The sequence below is a fragment of the Ascaphus truei genome, chromosome 4, assembly GCF_040206685.1.
Source record: "Ascaphus truei isolate aAscTru1 chromosome 4, aAscTru1.hap1, whole genome shotgun sequence".
NCBI lineage: Eukaryota > Metazoa > Chordata > Amphibia > Anura > Ascaphidae > Ascaphus > Ascaphus truei.
Genome location: NC_134486.1, coordinates 335,642,173 through 335,669,420, shown reverse-complemented (window position 1 = coordinate 335,669,420; position 27,248 = coordinate 335,642,173). Strand labels below are relative to the sequence as shown.

The 27,248-nt window shown below is 47.6% G+C and overlaps 1 long non-coding RNA gene across 1 annotated transcript in view; it reads right to left on the bottom strand.

The window, feature by feature from the left end:
• The window catches only part of LOC142493676 (uncharacterized), a 58,935-nt gene that overhangs the window by 25,987 nt on the left and 5,700 nt on the right, over positions 1-27,248 (bottom strand). Inside the window, exon 2 of the long non-coding RNA XR_012801176.1 lies at positions 5,496-5,581. This is a non-coding gene — a long non-coding RNA (uncharacterized LOC142493676). The remainder of the gene's footprint in view (positions 1-5,495; positions 5,582-27,248) is intronic.

The window sequence follows — 27,248 nt, the reverse complement described above, 5'->3', positions numbered from 1 at the left end:
CCTGTTTTGCAGCCCCAGCAGTTAGCTGCAGTATTGTGAATGAATGGGAAATGTGCAAACTGTGTTTGCGACACAAGGGGGAGCTTCCAGCGCTGTGCCAAGCGCTAAATAAGTTTGCCTGCGAGCAAGTAGCTGCATTAAAGATGGGTATCTGTTTCCAGACCACAGACGTCAAAACCACAAAGTCAATTGAATAAGTGATCTGCGGTTTAGCTGAAGTACTGTCTTGCTACAATATATCCGGCTGTCTCGTTATCCACTTGAGGTGAATTGGTGGCGCGCGTCTGCGGTTACCGATCAAAGCCAGCACGGATACATTGTATGCCAGCTTGTAACCCAGACCGATTATAGGTCAAACTGCAACCAACATCACAGAGCCCCTTCAATTAAGTGGATAACTCGCGCTAGGAAAGAGCTAGCACTCTAATTTTGGGAGTGCAGCTACTTAACAAAGTACCATGAATATACACAGTGTTCGACAAACCTATACATTTGCTCGCCCCGGGCGAGTGGATTTAACCCCCGGGCGAGTAAATATTGGCCCAAGCAGCACACGTTTGGTACTAGGTGGCGAGTAGATTTTTTTGTGTGGCGAGTAGATTTTTTGGTGATTTGTCAACCACTGAATATACATATGAGTTTTATATTTGTTGCATATACAGAACATACATATAAAAATAAACTGTATTTCAATGGTGTTTTAAATGTACAGGCAGGAACCCTTTCCTGCCAGCCTGGCAATTAATCCATTAACATGCCCATATGTTATGGATGAATTAGCTGAGGGATTTTTCATCTCCGTATTCAAAGGGCACCCTGCTACGTTGGTGCCCCAGTGTCTAGAGAAGTCCGGAGTTGAAAAGTCTCAAAGACCTTAGGTGTTAGTGTGGCCGGGATATTGTTAAGTATCAGTTACAGGTTCGAAGTATGGGCACTTCACACTTGGTAGCCAAAAACCAGACTTACTGTCGCCAGGTAAGGGGTTGGGCTCGGTATGCTAAGCAGCTTAGGTGACAGGTTGGCGCATGCTCTTAGCAGACCTGGAAGCAACTTCTGCCCGTTCTAGGAACTCCTGGCAAGTCGGGGATAGGTGGGAAAAGTTGTTCCGATGGGAGGATTGACTGTGTATGTTAGGGATAGGGCTCTTAACCCTATAAGAATGCCTGCAGCCCCTCCTCGTCAGATTAATTTAAGATTCACCTGATTCAACCAAGAAACGTCCAGCGTCAGCAGTTCCGGAGTGTGAGGGGTTAACTACACCGTAACGAGGAATTGCACCCCTCTTCCAGAATTCGTTTGAGGTTTCCTGAACAAATCCTGTAAGGACTTTACGAAATTATTCCTTCCGGCAGAGATATAGGGCTGGCAAGTTGGGCCCCTAGCCAAGGATTGTTGCACGGTTCAAATTTTATCTACACACTGTGCAGCCCCCCTCCTCTACACTCACAAAACACACTGCAACCCTCCTTCACCCTCTATACTCACAAAACACACACCGCAGCCCCCCTCTACACCCACAAACACACAAAACACAGAAACACACTGCAGACACACACAAAAACACACTCTGCCGCCCTCCTCATCTACACACACACACACACACACACACACACACACACACACACACACACACACACACACACACACACACACACACACACACACACACACACACACACACACACACACACTGCAGTCCCCCTGCTACACCCACAAAACACACTGCAGACACACACCAACAAAACAGACTGCTGCCCCCTCTACATCCATAAAACACACACCACCACCCCCCCTCTACACCCACTGCAGCCCCCATGTAAACCCTCTCTGCAGACACACATACACACACACACACACAAAAATAACTCTGCACCCCTCCTCCACCCACAAAACACACTGCAGCCCCCCTCTGCACCTACAAAACGCACACTGCAGAGATACACACAAATCAACAGACTCTGACACCTCTACATCCACAAAACACCCACCAGCAGCCCCCTCCCTACACCCACTGCAGCCCCTGTAAACCCACACACTGCAAACACACACATAAAATAAAACACTGTGCACCCCCCCCTCCACCCACAAAACACACACTGAAGACACACACACTGCAGCTCCCCCTGTACAACAAAACACACACCGTAGAAACACACCAACAAGACTCTGCTGCCTCCTTTACACCCACAAAACACACACACACCAATAAAACACTCTGCTGGCCCCTTTACACTCACAAAACACACACAGACACACAAACCTTTCCCCTCACTCTCCTGTGCAGAGCTCTCTGCAGGCAGGGTGGGGGAGGAGTCAGTGCCTTGCTGATGCCTTCTGTCCAATCACCTCCCCTGTCCAAGAGCACATTTCACTCTTTGTGAATGAAAACTGAAAGCTGATTGGCTGAAAAACTTGGCAGGGTGCCAACAATTCCGGGCCATTACTGATTGGATAATGCCCGGAATTTTAACCAATCAGAAAGCAGGGATTTCAATAATGCCCAGAATTTCACAGCTTTAGCCTATAATTTGTGACAAAGAGACATTTGTCTAAAGTTTTCTCTTTTTGCTCAGTGTGTGCCTGGGTGTGTATAAGAGAGATAAACACACAGATACCCAATAAGCTCATATAAACCCCCAAAAATATGTAGCCATGGCTAGTTTGGACTACTATTCTGACCTCCTCTCCTGTGCAGTAATCCGTAGTAAGAGTAGGTTTGCCAGGAGTAATTATGGGTTTTCCCACTCACTGCAGTTCAGTGAGTCAGAGAAGGTAGGCACTCAGGCCTTGTGTCCAATTAGAGGCACAGGGATGGGTCTTACTGGATCTGTACTTAATTAACTGCATTTCCTGATTTAGCTGGTTCCTCTCTCCTCTTGAGAGAGGATAGTTTACCCAACCAAGCTGTCAGGGCTCTGGCAGACTTGAGGCCCTCCCTCTGGGAGAGGTGGGAGGCTATTCCCCTTACTCCACCAGGGTGTAAGGGAAGAGCACGGACCGCTTCTAGGGCCCTGACTAGGAGTGTTTGTCCAGGGACATCCTTTGGTGACGGTCTGCTGATTTGCTGCTAAGCACCCTGCTGTAAGATGGGCAGTCTGCCAAGTGGAATGTAGCATACTCTTGTAGGAATTTACTGTGTGTTTTTAAGTTATCTGACCTATTGGTACAAGTATCCCGTTTTTTGGGGGGGGGTGCCATAAAAATTACATTTTTAGGGCTGTAGAGGAAGCTGCATTTTGACTCAGAGCTAGTGTTACAATCCAGTAATTATTATTTAGTTTATGGAGAAGCCGTTATGTCATTATCTTATCTGTACAGGGTCATTTGGCACAACGCAACGCCCAGGCTGGCGGAGTGCCCGGGATAACAAGCTAAGAAATTATTGTTTTTTTTCATCAAATGGAAAGTGTGGAGTGTCTTTTAAAGGCAGAATGCTAGCAGTGTGCTTGGCACTTTATAAAGACATTATATTATTCCATTTGAGAAATTAGTGTGGAGTCCTAAGCAAAATCATTTGTCTATTTTAAATTGAAATCTCCTGCCCATGGTTTCAGGGTTTTTCTTATATTTACAAGTTACTTATTGCCAATGTCACAGATGTTAAAAGACCCACTACAGGCTTTTACTTTTACCACAAGCAGAACATATTGTTATGGTCACTACACATACAAATCTATTTCCCAGTTTAATTTTGCTACAGATCAAGCAACCAGCACTTTAGCCACTAGTGTTTTCATAATATGCTTATATATTGTTCACATGGTATATAACTAATATATGAACAAAAGAGGGGAGATACCCAGATATGGCTCTCCTCAAAGCACTGAAGCAGCAGAACAAGCTTTAGGCTAAGGCCCCGTTCCCAGAGTCAGCGCGCCCACACTGCAGACAGGCGGTGCGCTGACATACACAGACCGCGATATGCGGTCTGTAGGGAGCGGGAGCCGGAGCGGGAGGTGGGCGGGAGTGGGAGGTTTGAGCGGGAGGGGGGGCGTGGCTTGAGCGGAGGGACCCGCTACTCTCCCCCCCCTCCCTCCACGGACTCGGGCTGGAGCTGCTAATGGTAAGTAAAACACACACACACACAGGCACTCATATACACACACACACACACACACACACACATACACACACACACACAGACAGAGGCAGGCACTCACGCACTCAGACACATACACACACAGACAGAGGCAGGCACTCACGCACTCAGACACATACACACACACAGACAGACACACACACACACACACACAGACAGGCACTCAGACACACACACAGACAGGCACTCACGCTGCTGTCACTCTACACTCCTCCCCGCTCCCCGAAGCCTCTCCTCCTCCCGAAGCCTCCCCTCCCCATTGGCTTACAGCCACACCACGTGACGCGTCAACGCTAGGGATCACCATTTTCTTGTGTCCCATAGCGGCTGACGCGCCACAGCGTGTAGTGCGCTGTGCCGCCAGGGGGGACCGGCACAGGCTCGGGAGGATTCCCCTGCTGGTGGGGAACTCGCGTGTGGCCGCCCGCGCCAACGAGCGCAGTGGGACCGAGGCCTTATGAATGGTAAAGCAGCATTTAATGACCGCCCCATCGCTGGATTTACCTAATTATACCCTGCCATTTTACCTATACTGTCATGAACTGAAAGAGCATGTCTCGGGGGTACTCACACAAACACACAGCAGTAGACAGCGTCCAGTTGCATACTATAGTACTCGCTTAGATTCTGTCACACAAGCATTTCCACATGTCTAAGAGCTGTAGCGGCTGCTGCAACTCTTGGTGACACGCCCCAGACTCTAGTACAGGGACACACTTTACAGGTTTATGTCCCGCATGCATTCTCTACTTTACTTCTGCGCAGGTCCACATAATTGACCAATAGCAGGCTGACCAAATACAAGATAATACTGCAGGGCTCGGACAATATTACCGTTCACAGATGCACAACACGAAATCACGCTACTTTACTACCAACACCTGGGGCACGAAATTCACACAACTATGTTAGTGACACAGATACTGTTACACAGGTTAGGGAAGGACTCTTTGAGATCCCTATAGAGGATCCAGAACTTGATATGTTTGTTGACAATACACAATGCACAGCAGGTTCAGAACTTATTTGAAGCAATGTTACCTCCAAGGACTCTTGCAGTAATAAAGGTTGCTGCATACTAACAGGGCTGACGGGCTCTCATTAGGAAATACCTTTGCAGATGCTACAGCAAAGCAAGCAGCACGCCGTCCATATGTTGAGGATATATCATATCTGCCAACTTTATAACTTTTAACCATTTTCTTTCCAAAGGTCTCCCATTATACTATAAGCAGTAGTTATTGTCAAAATCAGTGGGTAATATATTTTTTAAGTCTCTCTAGGCACAGGTCAAAGTTGAAAGTGCACCTACTCGAGACGGATTAATGGTCAAGCATTTCCTACGCAAGAACGCTCTTCATCCCAGATGAAAAGGCCCATTTAAAGAACTACTCACCACCAACACTGCAGTCAAAGTTGCGGAATTATCATCGTGGAAACACATCACGCACGTCAAATTAGTGCCAGCCCCGGGACAAACGGCTAATAAAGACAAAGCGCAGGCAAATTAGTGTTTTGAAGGGCACAATACTCCCTGACCACAAATCATTGAGGGAGAAAGGTCACAGGCAAAAGTCTAGGCCTCAAGACACGAACATTTAACTTTTTACAGGTTTTTATTATTTTTCAGTTACAATGTATGCTCCATTATGTTTGCGTAAGTGGCGTCCCGTAAGGATAACAAAATAGTAGAAGGTATTATTTGTTTAACACTGTTTATTTTGTTTGGATTTATAGATTAATATAATCTCCCTGCAGAATGATATCCCGATGGGAGGATGTTTTATCAGTCAAACACACGGTTATGTTTTTGTAAATTTTTCGGATAGAAAAAAGTGTTAGGGATACAGACCGGGAGAGTCTAAAAATAGTATAATAATCCTGGGAGAATATTCATTTTGACTGATATCATTCTCCCTATCCATGATATCTTGTATCCTTCCCATTTTGCCAAATATTTCTTAATCTTGTCGATCAAGGGTGGATAGTTACACTGATACATAGGATGGTAGATCCTGGCCACATTAACTCACAAGTATTTAATGTGGGAGGAGCTCTATTTATAATTAAAACGTAATTTTAGTAATTTAACCTCCAGTTTTGGAAGATTCAAATTTAAAGCCTCAGATTTATCATTATTAATTTTATAACCCGAAATTTTCCCAAAGTCTATTAACGCTTTTTGTAGATTGGGTAAGGAGGTCTGGGGGCTGGTTAGTGTCAAAATAATATTATCAGCGAATAACGAAATTGTATAATTTGTTTTTCCAAATAGTATCCCTTTTATATTTTCATTTGCTCTAATACTGGCGGCTAGTGGTTCGATCGTCAAGGCAAAGAAGAGGGGGGACAATGTTGTCGCGCTCAAATCGGTCCCCATCCTTCATGACCCCGACGGTGTACTATATGGGTCGCCCTGTACCCCGCCTCCCCATACTTGCAGGACCTCCTGATGCTGTGCTGTGAGGCAGACAGCACAGACACTACCCACATGCTGCTGCTGGCAGGGGCATGGGTGAGCCTGGTGGATTCCCTGGGGCACGACGCTTTGCACTACAGCAAAGCCACGGGGAACAACCATGTGCATCGCGTCCTACAGAGCATTGCACAGCCAGGGGAGGTGAGCTGTGGGTGAGGGGGGGTGATGGGGGGAGAGGAGCCGGCGGGGAGGTGAGCTGCGGGAGGCGGTGGGGAGGTGAGCTGCAGGTGAGGGGAGGTGATGGGGGGGGGGAGCAGGCGGGAAGGTGAGCTGAGGGTGAGGGTGAGTGATGAGGAGGGAGCTGGTGGTCCAGGCAGCTGGGTGAAGAGAGTGGCCGGGTGGTTGAATCTCTTATAATAGATATTGGTGAAGCCATCAGGGCCTGGGGCTTTTGATATGTTTAATGTTTTAACTGCATCTGCTATTTCGGTCTGCGTAATTTTAGCATTCAATATCGTGGATTCTTTATCCAACAGTTTAGGTAAAGTACATTTGTCTAAATAACTTGTAATATTTTCCAGATTTAGGTGTCAGGTTGTTCCCTTCCAGGAGCTTAAATTATATAATTTTGTATAAAATTTGGTGTATTCTTGTGCGATTTTCTTGTTGTTATAATCAATAGCGCCATTTTTATCTTTAATTACCGTTATTTGAACTCTGACTCGCACCCCTCTTAACTTGTTGGCTAAAAGTTTATCCACTTTATTGCCCTTATCATTGAATCGCTCATTTGTCCATTTTAGAGCTTTATCTACCTCATCTATTTGTATCTGTCTCAGCTCTGATCTGGCAGCGCCCAGGGCTTTATACATTTTTTTAGACGGATTAGCCTTTTGTTGCTGTTCCAGTTTCATCACTTTTTCTGTTAAATCTTTATGTCTTTTCAGTTTGATTTTTTTTGATGGGATGCAATGGACATGAAATTGCCCCTAATCGTGGCCTTATGGGCCTCCCATAGGATCGCAGAGGATGAGACTGAACCTTTATTCAATTTGAAATATTCTTTTATGGCCTGCTTAATTTTATTCTCAATTTCTGGATGATTCAGAAGCGAGTCATTTAGTCTCCAATGAAATGAGCTAATTTTTTCAAATGGAAGAGTGAGGGTCAGTTCAATGGGCGCGTGATCAGATCAGGTTATGGGTGCAATGTTTGAGTTTAAGGAGGCTTGTAGGATATTTTTTATTAAAAATTAATCTATTCTTGAGTAGGTTTGGTGAGGAGGGGAATAAAATGAGTAGTCCCTTTGGCCCTGGTGTTGAGCTCTCCAAACATCAACCGTTGAGAAATCCTTTACTATACTCCTGAATTTTTCCCGTTTTTTGCACTTGGGCTGTATGCGCCTGGCCTATGATGGAGGATTTATCCACCTCAGGATTAGACACCATGTTCAGGTCTCCCCCTACTATCATTGAGGATAAACGAGTGGGTTCGATTGATCCTAGAACCGTCTTTAGGGACTCTATCTGATTTTCATTTGGCGAATACAGATTGATTAGAGCAACCGCCGATCCAGAAAGTGAATCATAAACTATAAGAAATCTACCCCCTGGGTCAGTGACCGTTTTATCCACATTGAAAGGGGTCCCTTTTCGGACCAGGATTGCTACACCTCGTCTCTTACTATTAAAAGAGAAGAAAAATGCCAGTGGGAAAGTACCCTTAAATATATTGGGTGGGTCTTGTGACCCTAAATGTGTTTCTTGGAGGAACACAATATCCCACCAGATCTTTTTAGCTCTTGGAGAGCCAGTTTTCTTTTCTTACATGTCTGTAGGCCCTTCACATTTAATGATATTATTTTGATGGAGGTAGAGTTAGCCACAATCCTTAATAGGCGGGTGAAATCTTAAAACTGCTCCATTCCCACTGGAGTAGTCCTGACATTTTATTAGAGCATTCTCTGAACCTTTCATCCTCCCAGCCAAGAGGGTTTTCACATCTGTGCCGGTCCTGGTGGGCCACTCACGAGGATGGGGGGGGGAGGGGGGGAAGGGATGGGTAGGGTATAGTGGAAAAGTCAGCCTGGTGAATTAAGATCAGCAGTAGAGGAAGAAAACAAAGAGGGTCCATAGTAGACCCTAGAATTGGAGAACCAGTCCTCTTAGTGATTGGGTTGTGGGCTTAAGGCCCTTTGGGGGTGACCTTGGTCTCGAGTTTTCATTTGTAGAAAAGGAAGGGGACTAACCATTTCCCTTTGCTTTTAGATAGATAAACTTTATCTTTTTACAGATCGAATAGAGGAGAGGGAGGTCGGCAGCACGACACAGGAGGAAGAGCATGAGGGAGCGAGCTAGGGTGCATAGAGGGATAGGGGGAGGCGGAACCAGGGGGAGGGGAGGAAAGGGGGGGAGAGGGGGAGAGGAGGGGGAGGAGAGGGTGGAGGAGGGGAGGGTGGAGGGTGGAGGAGGGGAGGGAGGGAGAAGGGGAGGGAGGAGGAGCGAAGGAGGGGGAGAAATTATAAGGCAGGGGTGAGGCAGAGGGGCGACCCAATAACGATTTTGCAAACGTTAATCACACCATATAGTTTAACATTTTTACTGTTCTTAAGTACCTCTTTAATATTAGGAATAGGATAAGTAATCAGTTGTAGTCTGATCCATTCTAACTATATCAGGACTCTTCTCCAGAGCTTAAAGTCCATGGATATCTTAATCTTATAACATTTGTCAAGCTCATTGCTTTAAACATAACTTATTTACACCTATGGTCAGTGACGCAACCAGAGAAGGAGGGCGGGAGCAAAAAAAAAAAAGAGGGGATGAGGGGAAGGTGGGAGGGGGGGCAAAGTGGGAAGGGGGGCATGGGCGGGAAACACAAGGCAGGGGGAGTGAAGGGATAACACGAAAGCGATGTTCCAAACATTTATCAAAACATTGTAAATTAACATTTTTACTATTCTTAAATACTTCTTTAATCTAAAAAGTAGGAGAAGTGACCAATTATAATCTGATCCATTTTAACTGTGCCAGGACTCTTTTCCTGGTCTTAGAGTCCTTAGATATCTTCTTAACCTTGTGACATTTTCCAAGCCCTTTGCTTTAAACAGACCTTATTTACACCTATAGTCAAAAATGTAGCTAGATTCGGAGGGGGGGGGGGGGGGTGGAAGGGGAGGCGGGGGAAAGGAAATGCGAAGATCACAGGGCGGGGAGAGGGGGACAGGGGGAGGAGCACAATTGCAACATTTAAAACGTTATAACAATATAATTTTACATTTTTACTATTTTTAAGTCTATCTCCAGTAAAAAAAAAAATAGTATGAGTAAGGCAGTTGGGGACCCGGAGTCCAAACAGCAGGCCATACTTATAATGAGCAGGAAATCTACTGTTATCTGAGCTGGGGGGATGAGCCCCAAGATATTTCTCTTAAGGGGACACATTTATCCTGAGTGGTCTACTCGTGCTGATGTTGTAGGGGCGAACATACAGACTGGTTGAGTTCTCTCACTTTGATTAGTGTTTATAAACTATATATAGGGTCAATACCCTTTGGGAGAGAGAGGAAGAAAAAAAAACCCAAACAGCTATTATATTCAATATTTAGAGCCAGTGACCGTATATAATCTAGTTCACTTTAGCTATACAAGGTCTCTTTTTCAGTATTTCAATCCCTTGCTCATCTTACGATTTGATATCTTTCTCCCTCAAAGATGATTTTCGTCAAGTCTCTTCCATAATCGGATAGGTCTGCTGGTGACAGTCGTACCTGGGTGTAGGAAGGGGGGTTCGTCTTCTGGTAGTTTTAGGGTATGTCCACCAGCTCTCCCCCCTCCTCAGGCTTCGGTCCTCCAGAGGGGCTGTGCAGCTGGGATTAGCCAGCCTCCATGGCCTGCAGCAGCCTCGAGATAAAAAAAACTCCTCACCCGGACCACCCCGGCACCACCAACCGCCCCCACCACCAACATCCCCATCCATCGTGCCCCCCCCAGCCATAAAAAGTAGGCCAATGAGCTAAACATCGCTCTTAATCAAACACCTGAATGGATCTTTTCATCCAGGGTAGGTTCCTGGCCCTGGGCATCCAAACCTCAACAGAAAGCCAGACTCCCTCAGGTTTTCATAGTAGAGGTGGGGCTCACCTCCTCCCCTCTCTCGGCCAGCCTCGGTATACAATCTCCACTGCAGAGGTATTGTGAGGAGTTTGGGATCCTGGCGCCCGTGCCCCTCCTCACCTTCTTTAACCCCCGCTGCCGTGGTGCATGCCCCTCGATGGCGCCACTTACCTCCTGCTGTCCTGGAGGTTCCTCGCCGTCCCCGGCGGTCTCCCGTTCCTGCTGGCTCTTCCCTCTCCCATGCGGCTGCCATGTGTCCCGGCCGCGCGCGTGTACAGCGCGCGCCGGGTGAAGATAATTTATTCACTGCTCTAGCAGTGAAACCACGCCCCCAGCAGACTAATAGGACCTCCTGCCAGAATAAGAGTCCTCAGCTGCCTGTCAATCAAGTGGACCTATCCAAGATAGCTCCACGCACTCCTCCAGGCCTGCCTCCACCTCTGATTGGTCAGCCGCACTTTATAATGCCTGTCCTCCCACTCATTCATTGCTCGACATAGTTTCCACTAGGATTACTACTCTGGCATTCTCTCTCTTATTCTATCAGGTTATGACTTGGCTTGGCGTACGTCTATCTCTGGCTCTCGACCCCTGCTTGGACAACGACCTTCCGGAATTCTCCAATCCCTGACCTTGGCTAAACAGCAACGACTACGGCACTTCTTCACCGGTACCGGCAAGTATTGCTAGCTTACGTCACCTGGCCTGGCAATGCCTAAATACCACACTCCGGACACGCTCCTTTTGCTGCGGGTGCGTGCCCATATACGTTCTTCACCTCAGTAGAAGGGACGGGTCTGGTCTGCGGGCAGCACCGGCGTAACAGGTATCAATTTCTTCTGTTGTTCTGACCTGCAAATCTCTACGAAGCTCTGATACTGCCTGTGCCGCACTCAGCTCTTGGTGGATCTGATGCAGCTTGGTTCTGGGACAGAGGGGGCGTCAAGCCCAGTTCTCGGGCAAATTGGGCAATCTCCTCAGGGTATTTGATGGAAAGGTGTTTCCCGTTTTTAATGACTGCAAGCCTAAACGGGAAACCCCATCTGTATCTTATAATGTTTTTTCGTAGGAGCATAGTCAGCGTTTAAACTCGCGCCTCCTTCCAATCTGTAACGCCTGTATGCCCGCAGACCTGGCCAGTCCCCAGTACTGAGGTGGGTAAGGGTATAACATGCACCCACAGCAGTGAGGGCGTGCCCGGAGTATAGTAAGATGCGTTGCCGGGCCTGGTGAGAAAGGGTTAACTAAATACTTGCTGCGTCCGGGGTGCCAGAAGTCTGAAGGTTAATGTCCAAGAGCCGTGAGTCAGGGGCAGGAGATAGCAGCGTAGTGAGGTCCAAAGCCGAGTCCAGGGGTAGCAAAGTACATGTAGTCAAAAAAGAGCCGAGATCAAATCCAAAGGTATCCAAAAGGGGCAGGGACAGGAACAAGAGCTGTAACACAGAACAGAGCTTGGCATAGACAACTGCACAACAGGAGTCACAGAAGAACTATGCAGAGCGAGGAAGGAGAGGGCAGACTGGGGTTATGAATGCAGGAGGGCCAATGGTAGCAAGGGGTGGAGCGGAGGCCTGTCTGAGCAAGCCCAGGGATAGGTCCAGGTGTGCAGGGTAGGAGTCAGACAGGTGAGTAGTGGAAATCGCTTGCAGCCGATGGGGGGCGGAGCCAGCAACACGGGAGGACGGCTTAGAGGATCGTGTGTGCGAGGATGTGGTGTGCACCGCGGAGGAGCGGCATGGCGCCCGAGCAGCAGAGGTAAGGAGCCGACGGGGAGGGGGACTGGAGCTAGCAACCACACTGGGAGCCGCGGTGACGGGGACCCACTGAGAGGCGCGTGTCCCCCCATCCCTTACACAATCGTTGCTCTGAACAGGTCATTAAACACTTGTAGCGATTCGTCCTGGAATTTAATTAAAATTTTCCCGACAAGCTCCAATAATTATTTCTTTAGCTGTGTAACTTTGGAGTCGCAGAATCACATCCCTCCTGCGCTTCGGGTCATCTGACCTAGGGCCTAGAGCCCGATGGGCCCTATCAATTTCTATGTCTTTCTCCTCTATATCTTCGCATATGGTGGTGAAGAACTTTATTAAATAGGGCCGGAGGAGATCGGGGAGCACCATCTCTGGTATGTTGCAGATCCTCAAGTTCTGTCTCCGTTCCCTATTCTCCTGGTCCTTCAATCCCTCTTTAAGGTAATTAACCTCTTCGCTCAGTTGGCAGATTTCCTCCTCCTCCGCCTTCTGCGTTGCTTCGTCTAATTTGACTTCCAGGTCAGATGTCCTTTGTGATAGGGTGTTTATCTCCCCCTTTAATTTGGCCGCCGCCGCTCTCAGGTCCATCTGCAGGAATTTATGTAATTTTTTATGTATTATTGTGAGCATCTCCTCCGCATATTCTCGTGAGTCCCTTGTCCGCTGCGGGGTCTTCAAGTTGCCGCTCTCTATCCCTATCTGCATCTGTTTGGGCTGTATACCGGCACTTTCTTGCTCCCCAGGGGCCCTGCCCATCCTTCGCTGGGAGGGTGAAAAAAACTTGGTAACTGGCGTGCCAGTCGTTTTTTTTTGTTTTGTTGACCATGTCGGGAGGTTAGGCTACTCTGATCACCATGATACTGCAGTTAATCTTTGGGGGAAATATGCTTTTGATCGTTTTAGTTGAGAAGGTCCCCGGTGCTCCCTTCCTACATAACCATAATTAGGGCTGGATTTGTTTGGTCGATGTAAATTTTTAATTTGAAATAAGTCCCTTCGTTACTGTGGTGTCTCCCTTATCTACACATTGTTTGCAGTTTCTTTAATTCTTTTTGGACTGAGCCCCCCGATTTCCCAGTGTTTCTTCACTTCTCCATCACCAGGGCTGTCTTACTGAGTGCATAGAACAAATGGGTAGGGTATAGTTTGGGGTTGGTGGGGAGGAGAGGGAGAGATCTTTATTGATATTCTTGCCCTGTATAGACAGAGCCCTGTAGCTGTGCAACTCTCTGAGATTAGATTCCTGGTGTCTGCTTCCACCTCTTTGCTTGTGCACCTCCTCTCCTATGATGGGGCACTCAGGAGCAGGACCGTTATTCCGGGGCTTATGCTCTCCCCTTCCCTCTGGTGGTGTCAGTGGGCATCCCTCCGTGCCTGATCAAAATGGCCCCAATCTCCCCTTAACAGGGCCGCTTGTCGTGGGCACCAAAGGGACCCCCTTCTTCCGATATCCCCCTCCCTTTTTAGTGGGTCAGCTCCCGCCTCTCCGGAGCTCACGCGGCTCCCGAATCCCTGCCTCCGCTCGGCTGGGCTTGGGAATGTTAGTTATCTCCGCCGCATGGGCCGGCGGCCATCTTGTGCCCTCTGGCAGGCAGGGAGAGACCTCTGATCGTAGTCACGGAACCCCCGCTCCGCTGGTCTCCGTAGGTGCCCAAAGGTTTCTAAAAGCTTGCACTGAGCCTTTATACTCAATTCTATATATTTTCCCCGTTTTTAGGGACTTTATTTCGGCTGACTTTCTTTTAATTTCAATTTGGTCTGCAGAGCTATACAGACCCAGACCCAGACCCAGAGCCAGCTCGCTCGACCTCCTCAAACACACGGTTATGTTACTTGCCCACAGGTAGACTCAGAAACGGGAGATACACCCCCAATACACAAGGGTTAAAAAGTAGTCTATGGAAAGAAAAGTTTCGGCGAGCCTATTCCCAAATGTAGGAGTTGGGTTACTCTATGACAGTTTCAATGCACGTACAGATGTAGTAGATGTCCTCAATCATACAACCACAGCCATTAAGTCACTTAACCCAAAAACAGTTTCAGATCAGACTAATGGCCCTACAGAATGGAATGGCTCTAGACTATATTTTAGCCTCAAAGGGAGGTGTATGTATGCACCCTAGTTAAATAGCAATGTTGCGTATTTATCCAAGATTCAGAATCCGTTGGGATTTGGTGGTTGGGATTGGTTCACTGGGAGCGAAGCTAGCGAATGCTTTTGTATGTGTGTTTGTCCTACTCATTACTCTCTATGTATGTGTTATGTGCAGCAAACTTTGATTCAGAAGTACGTTGCACCCCCACCAACGGTATGCCTCTTTTCGGTGATGAAGATGTCGACAGTCCACCAGAAGAAAGACTGAAGAAGAAATCAACTGGGCCGATATAATAGCTGGAAAGGAATGACGTCATGCACAATTGGACAACTTCTTGGTCCAGCAGGATTATGAAATGGTTAACCGTTCTTTAAATAGAATGTCTCTTAAAAATAAGGGGGGAGTGAGAAGATTGGATATGAGGAAGGTTGGAGGTCACCCAGGGGTGTGAGTCAACCACAAGGAAAGGATCACAAGTCATCCATTTTGACCATAGCAGTCTTTTGTCTGTTTTTCCATTCTGATTAAATGCAGTGTGAAAGATGCGTGCAAGCAGGATGTTTAAGCAGTCGCTCCTAGTAGAAATTAGCCCCCACCAATTCTCATAAATAGCTAACCGTCAGGTTATGTGACGAATGCCATTTTTCTTTATCTGCAGGTGTGCCCCAAGGCTGCAAAATGTTTTCTGTTCAGATGTAGGCATGAATATATAGAGTAAAGGTTGCTTACATAAAATAGGGTTTTTAGCATTATGTGTATAAAACTCTGTATTTTTAAGCATAAGGGGCGTATTACATATTGAAACTGTATAAAATGTACTGTCATTTATTTTTAGCAGGGAGCTTTACTTACTAAAATATTATACGAATCCCTTAGCTGCCATAAAGCGCTAGTCATAGAAAATGAGTGCGATTAAAAATGTTCTTTTAGAGAACAAAAGGAGGGTATGAAAGGGTTAAAAGTAAAGGCCAGAACCTCCATCTTGTCTGCCTGAACTTTTTCCTTAACTAAGTGATATATGTACGCAAGAAACGACCTCCAGACAGGCAGAATTGTTCTTTTGGCTGGACACCTGTACTGTGTTTTCTTTGAATCGGCTTGTCCGCAGGTTTTGTTTACAGAATGCAAGGCTAGATGGAAAGTCTATTTAAAACCAGAGACAGAACATGAAACACAGACAAAGCTCAGTGCACATCCAGTGAAACTTATACACGGTACAGTGCCTAAATATATATGTATAGATATTAAATAAAATGGTCTTTTAGTTTAACATTTTGGCCAAAGTGTTGTAAGCCCTTGAGCCACTACACGGCAGACCACATCTCAAGGGTACCTAACACTAATGTAAATTCTTAATAACCTGTGCATTACCAGGAAGAATGATTTGTAATAAATATGTCAAAATTAGTTGCATAGTTCTAAGTCTGATTGAAGCTCTTATTAACCTGTACATTACCAGGAAAAGCACTCTGTATTAGATTTGTCACAATCAAACTGTAAGTAAGCAAGTTCCCCTGAGAGTGGGAGATGCAATGGAATGAGCTTTTAACCATTTAAATGTGGGAGGGGGTGTGCTTCAATTAGGTAGGAGGAGCCACCCTCCAATCAGCTAAGACCAGCTGAACAAGAATGGAAAGTCCCCAGGAAAAGTTGTTCTTTATTAACATGCTAATATTGTCACGCCTCTTATTAACACCTCATTTCTCTGTATAAAAAGCATTGCTTTTCTGTAATAAAGTTGAGATGAAGAATCAGAATCACACTCTGTCTTTTTCTTCATTTTCCAAGTGCTCGTACGTCATCAGATCAGATTCCAACAGCCCAGGGCGTGGTTAAGTCTCCCCGGGTAGAGCAACACTGTTTCCAGTCACGGCCGGCTGTCCGAGGTGGTCCCCGGTGTATTATAAGTTTACGAACCTTACAGGTATAACTTTGTATAGAGAAAACGTACTGCTCAATCCCAAGTGCCTATAAGTAAATATATTTGGTAGACTGAGCTGCACAGGGATAAATTGGTCAAATCGTGAACTGATATGTGAAAAAAGAATCCCCACATAAAGATCCCTATAATTTGCACTCAACGTACATTCTTTTACCACAGAGATATAATACTCCCAAGAATATCAATATGCCAAAGAAAGGAGGATATATTTTATAATATAGTAATCCTTCTATGTACCACTAAAATAAACACAATAAAGTTTTATTATATAAATCAACGACGTTGTGTATTATTTACAAAGTGATTAAAATTCCCCATGTGAAAGACTGCAATTTGATACTAGTGGTAGCTAAATATTCTAGTACCAATAATGTATAATTTTATCTTCTAGTAGATTATGATCCAACTAGTAACTGAAAAAATAGGATCGCTATGCATATAGTAGGATGAATAATCCTCATATTAAGTTGGCTACAAATTAGATGTTATGTCACTAAATAATGCTCTTTGTCCTCCCCTAACGTTATTGTTATATCAGTTACTGAAGATATATACTAAAAAGCTTTATAGAGCAATCCCCCTACAGTGTATAATATCTACTGCTGGGAACTGACACAGTCTTACTGCATTTTTATGTGGAGTTAATTACTATGTATTGCAGACTGCATATCTGCGCATACACACAAAGATCAGGTATCTCTGCTATACAAACATTAAGATCAAATGCTGGTTAGGACTAATTGGCTAATCAATCTGTGATGTTAACATAATGTATGGATAATCACTATCTAAGAGGAGTTATTTAGCTGGGCTCCCTCACCACCAGAGCCTGAGGAAGCTTTGTGAGAAAGCGAAACGCATTGCTCCGGCCTATTTGGACCTCTGAGGACACCGTAGACAGGAAGAGCTGTTCGTGGCTGCGTTCCAATCCCTGCATGTCAGACGCCATCCGGACACGGAAGGAGCGTGCGCTTGGAGAGGGACAGACAACACAGACATTTTTGCTGCGGGTGGCAGAAGGTTTAATTCATTTTTACTTTATTTTATTCTGTTATGTTTGTGCTATATTAAATTGGGATTTTTATCAGCAAAAACCACAATGTTTGTCATTTAATTTGTGGGGGAAAACTTGGTTGACACATCAGGCAAGGAAGGACTCGTGTACCTACGAGGAACAAGGATCACATCACTATCACCATAAAGATCACTTTATGTGTTTGTGCTCACACTGGCCCGTGTGAGTATTTTGTATTATATATTTTAAATCCATCCCAACTTCTCCCCCTTACCTAGGATGCACCTTGTGAGCTGCATTTACTGTGTTTTTTTGGTAAACCCTTGTGCAGCCCTCAGGTGGTGAGGGAGCCCAGTTTTCATTATAGCTGGTCTGTACTCTGATCCAAAGGTATTGTTCCTCCATGAACTGTGTTTGTAGTAGATTTTCACCTTTACCACTTTCTTTATTTATTATACAACTCGGGACGAGTTGTGTCCTGCATCGTGGTATTGTGAGCCAATTGGAGACAGCAGCGTCCCTGGACAAGAGAGGGTTAAGTCGACACACTCGAAACCATCGAAAAAACCCAAGGAATCGTCTGGGTGGCTTAGCAGTGTATCCATTGGTCCATCATCAAGCGACAACAAGAGATCTGATGTGATTGTGGTCACACAGGCCCGTGTGAGTATTAACTTATCTGTATTGTTCATTCGTTCATCCTGTCTTAGTATACCTTTCACAGTGCATTGACTGCGGTTCATAAGGACCCATGTGCCTATATTTGGTATTGGGTAGGTCTGGTTATTTTACTAACCATTCTACCTTTTTATTAACGGTTTTCATATTGGTGTTACTCACCCGCGCTCCCCTTGTTCTTTGTTTCTTCTGCCAATTGTTTGGGGACAAGGAGAAGTCCCCTTAGGGTTCAAGCAGCTGGCAGTGGATCTCAGAGACGTGCATGGGAATTGTGTTTCACATAGGGTCTCCTGGTGATGGTAATATTTTTATTACACTACTATGATTACACACAGAGAGAGCGCCCAGGTAATTTTTGTATTCCAATCATGAGAGAATGGGACAAGTTCCAGATAGACCGCAGTCTCCTTTACAGGATTGTCAAATACCATAATCACCCTGACGGGAGACAACTGGTCTTGCCCCAACGCCTGGTGGGCCATGTCCTACGATCTCTACACGATGAGCACGGTCATATGGGCATAGATAAGACTTGCAGGCTAGTGAGAGACCGGTTCTTCTGTGTGGGAGGCAGTACAGCAGTATTGCCGGAAATGTCTGCGGTGTGTCCAGCGAAAGACACGCCCACCTGTGCAGCCCCAATGGGCCATCTAAAAAGCTCTGGTCCCATGGACCTCGTCTGTATGAACTTTTTGTGCATCGAACCTGACTCATGAGGCATCGCCAATGTCCTGGTAGTGACAGACCACTACACTCACTATTCTCAAGCATTCCAGACCAAGGACCAGAAGGTTCTCACAGTTGTCAAAGTGCTGTGGGAGAAATACTTCATTCATCACTGCCTACCGAATCGGATGCACTCCAAGGCAGAGAATTTGAGAACAAACTTCTCAAGGAGCTGCATAAATTACTAAACATCCAGAAGTGTAGGACCACTACGTATCATCCTGAAGGAGATGTTCTGCCCAAAAGGTTCAATCGAACACTGCTTTATATGTTAGGCACTCTAAAGAGTGCACAAAAGACTGACTGAATTGCACCCGACATGAATCAACAGGATATACCCCGTATTTTATGATGTTCGGGCGAGAGGTACGACTGCCTGTGGACATCTGCCTCCAGGTATCTATCTATGGGGTATCCAATACGGCACATTTCAAGTGCGTTCAGCAACTCCAAGCCAGCTTACAACGCGCATCTAAATTAGCGGAGAAAGCCTTAGCTCGGCTGCATGCCGGCAAAAAGCAGTGGTATGACAACAAGATCTGTTATCGGAAACTAAAGCCTGGAGTCGCTGTTCTCCTACACAATCTCGGAATACCCAGCAAACACAAGCTGGCCGATCGCTGGCGCGACGGAGCCTTTGAAGTTGAGTCCCATATGCCAGGCCTCCCGGTCTACCGCATACAAGACGTGAATGACCGGGTAAAAGTCTGGCACAGAAATGACTTGTTGCCCATTCCCCAAGTAGATAACAGTGACCCCGAAATCAGAGACTATAGTAAGGGCCAGTGAGCCAGAGGGGTCTGAAAAGCAATCGGAGCCACAAGATGAGTTAAATCAGCATCCCATGGAAGGAACCTCCGCTGGTTCCAATGGAGACTGGTGGGCACCTCCCGAAAAAGCACCAGGTAATGGGCCTGCCCCTCAGGTACTACACCCGTGGCTTCACCAAGCCAACCATTGAATCCCAGAAGTCGAAGTTTTGTGCCTAGTAGAGACTTTACAGAGACGTAGTATTCACGTGGGGACGGGCTAAGGACCCAGGACTATGACAGACTCTCCCCAGTGGGAACCACAGAAGAAGAGCCTCGCAGACATCAGCGAGAAAGACGTCCTCCTACTAGAGTGGCATATGATCAGTTATTTATTTACTTATAAATATGAGTCTCAGCAGCTGGCTAAGAACAAGCTGGCTTCTGTTATCAACATGTTCGTTGAAATGCATAATATTATTTAGAGTCTGCATTCATTAAGTTATATACTATATATATGTACAGCATTTTCATTATATAACTTTTCTGTGTTATGTTTGGTTATGTTGTTCCCAAGTGGTGACGTTGGAGTCTCCACCAATGGGAGGATGTAGTCAGGCTCCCCTCTTACCTCCAGGTTGCGTTAGGGGGGCGGCTGTGTTGTTGCTGCAGGGAGATTGTGAGCTGGCGAGCATGTCGTCGGTGCTCCGTCGAGGGCATCGCCATTTTGTTTGTGCACGCGCATTGAAGGCTTGCGCATGTGTATAGTATCTAGAGTTGCGGCGGACATCTTTGTACACCTGGCACACGCGCAGTATAATGCCAGCGGCGGCCATTACACCCATAGATCCGCTGGGAACTACAAGTCTCAGCAGCCTCAGGGTCTGCATACCACATGTTGCCAGGCAACCAATAGGGCTGCTGCATTTAAAACAGTGATAACAGTTAGGAGCAGGGTACAGAAGAGGGAGGTAGGGTGCCAGTAGCCCTGGGACTAGGCCAGCTTTCCCCAGCAGGCCCCAGTTAGTCCCTGACTCACAGTAGGCACCTGCAGCTGTATAGGGAAGCCCATAGTTAGGGACCCTTTTTCCTGTGTTGTGCAGTATCAGGGACACAGTGTCTACGCCACGTGCTGACGTGTAACTGGTGGTCTGGGATCAGACCACCTACATTCAGAGACTATCTATGGTGCGACGCTCCTGCTGGAGACCACCCGACACGGAGGCGTAAGGCGTCATTGGAGCAGACTGCCCGTTGACTGTTCAGCAACACGCGGGGGCTGGAGCGCCCGGGAAGGTATCCGCATAAGTGCGCCAACATTCACGTGGGCAGCGCTGTCTCACGCTTGGGGGTGGGAAAGGCAATTGGGGTCTGGACACTGGTGCCCCTGCACCCAAGTACTGTGGGGATATTCCGCGGTTTGGTATACATATGTACTGCTGTTCCCATTGATGTCATTGTTTATTACCTCCCAGTAAATACAGTTCCCCATACTCTGTGTGTGTATTACTGGACATATTGTCTTGGGAGGGGTTAGGCTGAGTCCCTGCTGGTGCTGAGCGCACGGGTGTCCTGCAACTTGCGTGTGCGTGCAGGGGGGAGGAGGGGGGGGCGCAATTTCAGGCTAAGCAAGCGGGAAAGTTTCCAAATTTTATTTACAAAAGCGCCGAGCGTGTGTGCCCGCGCATGCGCGCGTGGGAACTTGTGTGTGTGTGTGTGTATATATATATATATATATATATATATACACATGAAGGTCAGTCAGCACACTGTAGTAGAAAAGGTTGTAATAGCAGATGCTAGTCCCATAGAGAATAAGTATGATACGAACCAATCCAAAGACCAGTAAAGAGACAGCAGACCGCACGGGGTTAATCCAAAAATCTATATTCACAACATGAAATACACGTAAGCCAACGTTTCGGTCCCACAGAGAGACCTTCCTCAGGGCCGTGCAACCCACAAGTGCAAGTGACCAAACATATATACCCTCACCCATAGTGCAATGCAAACAAAGGGAACCAATCACCAACATGCAATCAGACAAAATATGTAACATAGCTGTGCTCCGTGCCCCCTCCCCTATTACCTGATTATCCAAATGACTCATCATGACATGAGAGTAGGCACTTAAACTATTAGGAGAGAGACACCCTTAGACACTGGTCCCAGGGTCTACTGCCATTGCGGGGGAAAGTCGCGCGCCGCGCATGTGCAGTGGGCCAAAACATATTGACTGCCGGAGCGCCAGCAGGGCGAGTGCGCCGCGCATCACAGCTGTGAGCAGACGCCTCATTAACTCTCCCTGGCCACCAGGGACGCCGGCAGCGCAAAACGCACATGCGCAGTCTGAAAAACCGCCTCGGTGCACAGTTATCCGCACACTGACAGTAATAATGGGCTAAACAGAATAGTAATACACAGAGCGTTAAGGTGAACCACAGGGGGACAGATGGAGGTATAGAGCACAAGGAGCGCATAGCATCACCATAATATATAAGGACAAAGGAAGTGCAAAAGTGCAGAGGGAGTGATGCAACAGAGTATGAGTGACAAACATATAAAAGGCATAATGCAAAATTCAATGAAAGCAGGGAGACAGCTACAAAAAGCAGCTAAGTGAAAGTTCCTCATTTAGGCCACCAGGTGTCATAGTTCTTAGTTCATAAATAAGCCTTGCTTCCTGTTTAAGCAAGGTCCTGCCCCTGTCACCCCCACGGGGGGGGGGGACTGGAACCTGCAGAATAGGCATACAACGAAGTGTGGCCAGTGTGTGTCTTTTTTCTTTGAAATGTCTAGCCACAGGTAGACACTTCAGATCTATATCAGCGGCATCACTCAGTAGGGCTTTTCTGATGTTTGAACGGTGCATGGCCATACGTTCTTTCAGCATCCTAACAGTCTTCCCGATGTACAGCAATCCACAAGGACACTTAATAAAGTACACCACGAATTTTGACTCACAGTTCAGTGGTTGTTTGATTTTAATCGGTGCGCCACTATGCGGGTGATTGTAGCTAGGGCCCAGCTGCATATAGTTGCAGTTGGTACAGCCATGACAGCGGTGCGAACCAGGTTTTTTGGCTAACCAAGTGGTGGGTGTGGCATATTTGTCTATTGGGTCAGATCCAGTGACCATGTCGCCAATGTTTGGTCCCCGACGAAAGCAGAATAGAGGTGGCTCTCTGGCATATGCACCAATCCTCTCGTCATTCTCCAGGATGCGCCAATTGCCCCGAATGCAGCGCTTAATGCTGTTAGTAGCAGTACTGAATGTACTGACTATATTGAGCCTGTTGCTCACCGGTCTGCCTGACGAAGGTGTCAATAGTTCACCCCTATCAACCTGTCCAACCTTTTGCAAGGCAAAGTTGATGTCCTTGGCCGAATAGCCCCTCTCCCGGAAGCGTGCGGCCATTTGGGCCAAGGCCCTTTGTGATTCTTCTGGATCAGTGGTGATTCTTTTCACTCGGAGAAGCTGGGAGTATGGGAGACCCCTCTTAAGTGGTACAGGATGGTGGCTGGCTGCACAAAGAAGGGAGTTCTTGTCTGTACTCTTCCGGTATATTCTAGTAGCCAGCGTGCCTCCAATTTTGTACACTATGGTGTCTAAAAAAGCGATTTCCTGGTAGCTGTGGTTGAGGGTAAAACGGATTGAGGAGGGGATTTTGTTTAAATCAGAAACAAATGCCAGCAGCTCTTTGACAAAAAGACTTTGACAAAGGGCGACGGCCCGAAACGCGTAAGAGGCTTTTACATCCCATGCCATGATGTCTACCATGGAATAAAGGATTTTTATCTACACATCGGTATCTAGCCCCTTTATTTGGCATTGCTGTGCTCCGTTCTCCGCGAGGAACTACATGATATATATATATATATATATATATATATACACAACTCTATGCTCATCTGCATGTCTTAGGCAGGTCTGCAACCCCACCTTTCGCCATTATCACCCAGCACACAGCACTTCCACTGCAGCAAGGGATTCTGGGGAATGACATGCAAATGAGCACACAGTGCCACTTTTTGCTTCAAAAACCATTTTTAACATAGGCTTAAGCTTGCTGCATGGTTACAGCTTTGAGCACAGCCAGGGTTAAGGTGCATACCCAGAAAACCCACACACAGACAGCTTTTTGTTTTGAAAATTCTTTTATTATGCAGCGAATCTTTACAACAAGATTATAACATTATATAAATCATTTTCCAACCGGAAAAAAAACCGCGACATTAACAACGGCGCAGTGCATATCCCACACAACTCACATACATTTTTATTAATGGTTTCCCCAAAAGTAAAAAAACTGTGACGAACACGGCGGTGCAGTGCATTTATACGTATGCACCGCACCACAGACATGACATATCATACATACATTATCTCTAACTTTATTGCACAGAAAAACTTTTGGGGCGGGGGAGTAAGGGGGGGTGGGGAGGGGGGTGTTTAGTCCTCCTCCTCAGGGCCGTCAAAGATGGAATAGTCCTTGAGCAGGCTGTGGAGCAGCCTGCGACAGTCCTGTACCGACATCCTCTTCTTCCCCTTGATCAAACGTTCCCTGGCGAATAGTAAAACGTCCTTGAAACAGCACATTAGACGCCAACCGGCTTCGATTGCGTCCTCTGTGTGTGTTCCTGTGAAAAGTCCGTGGAACACCGAGTAGTACGTGACGCACTTCCTTGGTATACAATCCTTTAAGTCAGTGTCCAGCGTGCGCAGCAAGGCCTGCGCAAAGGGGCAGTTCCAGAAGAGGTGTATGATGCTTTCCTCCACTGGGTTGCACCTGGGGCAGTGCCTCACGAGGCTGAGTTTACTCTTGTACTTGTCCGCATTCACAGGGAGTCCCCCGTGTATGGCCTGCCAAGCAATGTCTTTGTGTTTGTTCATTAGTCTTTTCGATGCCACATTCCTCCACACCGTTCCAAAGGTGTTGGGGTGGAGACCTGGGACCGATTCCATGATGTCTTTAGCCCTGATAATTTTGTAGATGACCGTGGGCTTCCACAGGTCTGGTTTTACTCCCTCCAGATTGTTCTGCCTCACAAACATCTTCACGTCCTTGTAGAACCAGGGCGTGCGCCAGCTGTAAGGGATGGCGCTGTCCCACTTGTCCCACCCCAGTGCTCTCCAGAGCGGCAGGAGTAGGAGGCGGGACATGGAGTAGCCAGAGGAGTCTTTGTCGCAGTCTCTCAGGGTGATCCGCACGCAGTTGCTTACAAAGAAGGCGCGCAGCATAGTGGGGATGTCGGGGATTCCTCTACCCCCCTTGTGTGGCTCTTTGTACATCACCTCGTGCTTTCCCCTCTCAAACTTGGCCCCCCAGACAAAGCGGAACACTGCCATGGAGATCTCCTGGCAGGTTCTGGTCGAAGGCGGGTATGCCTGGGCCACGTACTGCAGGACAGGGAGGATCTCGTTCAGCAGTACCAGCTTTTTCCCCTCAATGGTGAGGGGTCTGAGGCGCCACAATCCGATCTTCTGCTTCACCTTGTTCAGCCTCTCGTTCCAGCTCTTCAGGGCAGCGGCCTCGCTCCCCACACCAAACCAGACTCCAAGGATTTGAATGAGGCCTGCTCTGATGGGGAAGGGGAGGGGGTCGGCAGTCAGGTTCCAAAGCCCAAATAGCTTGGTCTCTGACTTCCCGCAGTTGACTTTTGCTCCTGAAGCTTTCCCGAAATCCTCGCACGTCTGGACCAGCGTCTTCACCGACCGGCTATCTGCGCAGAAGATGGTGACGTCATCCACGTAGAGCGAGCACTTCACTTCGCGTCTCTGGGGTCCTGGCACGACGATCCCTCTGATCTCTGCGTCTCGTCTGATGCACTGGGCGAAGAGCTCTATACAACAGGCAAAAAGGAGAGGTGAAAGAGGGCAGCCCTGCCTAACCCCTGAGAGGACAAGGAAGGGGTTAGTCTTCCATCCGTTCACGATCGCCACACTGCAAATGTCAAGGTACATCAGGTTAACATAAGAACAGAACATCTCCCCCATCCCATACTCACGCAGCACCCTGCCCATGAAATCATGGGAGACACGGTCAAAGGCCTTCTCCTGATCAAGGGTGACCAGGGCCGCGTGTACACGGCGGTCTTTGATGTAGTGGACTGCGTCTCTGATTAGGGTGAGGCTGTCTGCGATCCTGCGTCCGGGGATGCCGCACGTCTGGTCTGGGTGGATGATCTGGCTGATGACCTTCTTCAGTCTGTTCGCTAGGACTTTTGCTAGGATCTTGTAGTCCGCGTTCAGGAGGGAGATGGGACGCCAGTTCTTGAGGTCGCACCTCTCCCCCTTCCGTTTGTACAAGAGCGTCAGCATTCCTTCCCTCAGCGTTGGGGGCATCCTACCTTCTGCTTCCATTTCCCTGTAAAGCTCGAGCAGGTCCGGGCCGATCAGGTCCCACAGCTTCGTGTATAACTCAGCTGGGATACCATCTCCGCCCGGCGTCCTACCCGTCTTAAAGGAGTTGGTTGCAGCGTGGAGCTCCTCCTGCGTCAGGGGGGCGTTCATGGCTGCTTTTCCTGCCTGGTCGATGGTGTTTGTAATCCCTGACAGGAATTTGTCAGCCTGGTCTCGGTCTGATGCTTTTGGGGAGTAGAGGTCTTCATAGAAATCTTTCACGACTCCCATGACTTCCTCCTTCCCCTGCTGCACGTTGCCATCTTTGTCTCGCAGCTCCCTCAGGGGCATGTGGGCAGAGAGGAGTTTCTTGAAGAAGAAGGCATTGCATTTCTCTCCCCTCTCAAGGTTCTCCACCTTGGAACAGAAGATTATTCGTCTGGATTCCTCCTCAAAGTGCTTTTGCAGGCTCTCCTTGGTTTCCTCCAGGTCGTCATCCACGTTCCATCCACAGCGTTTGAGGTCATGCAGGGACTGCAGCTTGCGCTGCAGGCCCTCGAACTCCCCCTTCCTCTCATACGCCAGGCGTCTGCCCTTTGCCTGCAGGAAGCAGCGGATCCTTATCTTCGTGAATTCCCACCACTCTGCAGTGCTGGGGAAACAGGCCTTTTCTTCTTTCCATGCTGTGTATGCTGTTCTCAGCTCCTCCATGATCTCCTCCCTTTCTAGCAGTGCGCAGTTCAGCTTCCAGGATCCTGGTCCTGGGGGAAACCTCCTCCCAGGCGCCCCTGGAGATGAATGGCTCTGTGGTCAGAGAAATGTACTGCGACCATGGAGTGCTGTCTGTGCTGTACCTGCTTGGTGGTCAACAGGAAGTCAATCCGAGAACGCACGGAACCATTTGGGTGGCACCAAGAGTAGTTTGCGGCGCCTGCTCCCATAGATCCCACCACGTCCTTCAGGGATGCCTCCCCAATCAATCATCGCCGTGAGTAGCCTGGACGTCACATCTATCTTTGATGATTTGCTGGGGGGCACGCGCCCCACCACCTCAATCGTGCAGTTGAAATCCCCACCCATCACCACTGCCCTGGAGGTTGCGAGCCAAGGGCGAAGGTGCTGAAAAAGTTCCAAGCGCTCATTTCTCCGGGGTGCGGCGTACACATTGATGAGCCTAATCGGCTCCCCTGCCCACGAACCGTCTACGACCAGTAGTCTGCCGCAGACGAGTTCATGGACAGAATCAACAGTGAAACATCCCCCCCGGATCAAAATGGCTACACCCGCGTTCCTGCACCTGTTCCCCCCAGAC